The sequence below is a fragment of the Oreochromis aureus genome, linkage group 13 (genome assembly GCF_013358895.1).
Source record: "Oreochromis aureus strain Israel breed Guangdong linkage group 13, ZZ_aureus, whole genome shotgun sequence".
Classification (NCBI taxonomy): Eukaryota; Metazoa; Chordata; class Actinopteri; order Cichliformes; family Cichlidae; genus Oreochromis; species Oreochromis aureus.
This window is the reverse complement of record NC_052954.1, coordinates 2,036,327-2,038,939: the sequence shown is the minus strand read 5'-3', so window position 1 is coordinate 2,038,939 and position 2,613 is coordinate 2,036,327.

Here is a 2,613-nt window from a genome sequence, read left to right as displayed (position 1 = left end):
ACATCTGCATAATGACTGAAACCAGCCCACTGAAGGAACAATGGGCTGTGAGGTCAGTTTCTTGATCATTGATGTACAAATTGTCATGACCATTGATCAACAACCACTGATTGAAAACCATGAGTCCCATTCACAGAGAGTTGGGGAATATCTGCAATCACAGCATTGTGAGATGGTAAAAGATGTCTGAGAAGGTTCTCAGGTCATCGTAGTCTAATGAGCTTTGAAAGAAAAGCATCTGGACTTATTTAACTTTCTTAAGACAAAGTCCAGATGCTTTTCTTTCCAAGCTCCTTAGTGACAGATGTACCCTTAGGCCGCCTCCTCGATTCAGAGATGGTCTTTCCCTTTTCACATGAATGTCCTCCTTGATTCCTCCCTGTCCACTTTCCAGTACTCATGGTCTTTGATGACCATGGCAAAACTGCACCAAGACATTTAATGTTGGTTTTTACTTGCATTTGTCGCTGTTTTGTTTGTGTCATGTCACAATGCTGGCTGAAGCACTTAACATATTTAGCATTGCAGTCGTGTTGTGTGACTTATAGAAAAGCTATACAATTAAAGACTTCCTAGTGGTCATGTCATGTTTTTGTAACTAGAAAAATGAGAATAAAAAAGTAATGTGATGTGAATGTAGCATGGGAACGTTCTATCAGCAACACAGCTCTAGTATTGTCTGCCAGTGCTAATACCACTCAGTGTTACAAAAACATTTATATATAGTTAATAAAAATCCAGATTATTTTATTTCAAATGGATGCATTTGTAGAATAAAAATAAACTATACATTTCTTGACAGTGCCACTGTTATGTGTTATTGTAGGGTCAACCTTACAATATAACGTGTCTTGAGGCGACTGTTGTTGTGATTTCGCGCTGTCTACATGAATTTACTCTCATCCTCATGTTTTGAATTTTACAGATTACTCAACAGACAAATGGGGCTCAAGCATAACAGCAATATCCATACCTACACTTCATTTTAAAGGAAGCACAATGTGAAGAAGGTACTCGTTACACTGCACTTTTTAACATCTGTATATAAACTAAACAATCATTCTAATGTAGTAGCAATACTTTTTCAGTGTGCATCTGTAGCTGGATCATTTTGGGAAAGTGGTTAGCATGTGTGTTCTGTACAACATAAAGTGAATAATGAGCTGATGGGCGTGAAGCACACTTTTGCTGTGATGTTTAATGTAATATTTGTGTGAACATATGTTCTGGCTATAACTACATTTCACTTAACATTCGTGAACAGATCTGTATTTTTAGGGAGGGCATTTTTTTGGCCTTTTAGAAGCTTTGTTCTAGAGTGAAAACAATAAAGTTATACAGTGTCTTCCTCTGTTTTGTTTCTATGGTGTAATTTTTTTCAGTCATATTATGGGTTTTAGGCAAAACTCCAACAACAACAACAAAAACACACATTGTAAAATTCTTTAAAAGTCTGAAATCTAAGAAAAAATCAGAATTGAAAACTGTCTTTGAACAGAAACAAGTAACTGTTTGGCAGGTGTGAAATTATCTGTTTCTGAAGTGGCCAGCCAGAAAATGTTTCACATTGAACATACAGATGAAGCTTTGCTGACAGATCTATACTGTTACATACAATGCTTTCATCATGGCTAAGCACATTGTCTGACATTTCAACATTCAATTCAATCTTATTTATAAAGCACTACGTCATAACAGCAGTTGACTCAAGTCGCTTCACTTTCCAATAGTTGCATCCTGAGAAACTGAGGGTTCATTACTACAGGTGTCGAACTCCAGGCCTCGAGGGCCGGTGTCCTGCAGGTTTTAGATGTGTCCTTGATCCAACACAGCTGATTTAAATGGCTAAATTACCTCCTCAACATGTCTTGCAGTTCTCCAGAGGCCTGGTAATGAACTAATCATTTGATTCAGGCGTGTTGACCCAGGGTGAGATCTAAAACCTGCAGGACACCGGCCCTGATGCCTGGAGTGCGACACCCCTTCAACCCAAGGACACAAAATACAGACTGAAGAAGCCTTCAGCTTTCCAATAGTATATGATATGCACTACCTCTTGAGCTACACTGAAAAAAAGGCCATGTTGGATTTACTTGATTCAATAGTGGACATTGGTTGCACACAAATGTTTTGCTTTGGCAGAAACTTAAACAACTGAGTTAAATAAACACAACTTATTCATAATCAATAAACCTGTGCATTTTGTGTTCATAAAACGTGATTGAAACATGTTTAGATGAAGTAAATTGAGCTCTTGGAATATTTTAATCCTTCACAATTTTGTCATTTTATTTCAACACTATTCAATAACCTTTACCCCAGTACTACAACTACCATCCTCCTATGTTTATCCTTGTTGCAGGGGGCTGGGGCATAACCCTGAAGTGACAGGTTACACACTGCACAGCTCACCAGTCTATCACATATTGACAAACAACCATTTGCACTCCCATCACGGGGAATTTAGAATCATCAATTAACCTAAGCTAACTCTAATAACCGCATGACTTTTAACTGTGGGAGGACACCAGAATACCCAGACAGAAATCAGTGCAAACTAGCCAGATTGTGGATTTGAACCCAGGACCTTCTTACTGTGAGGCAACAGCACTA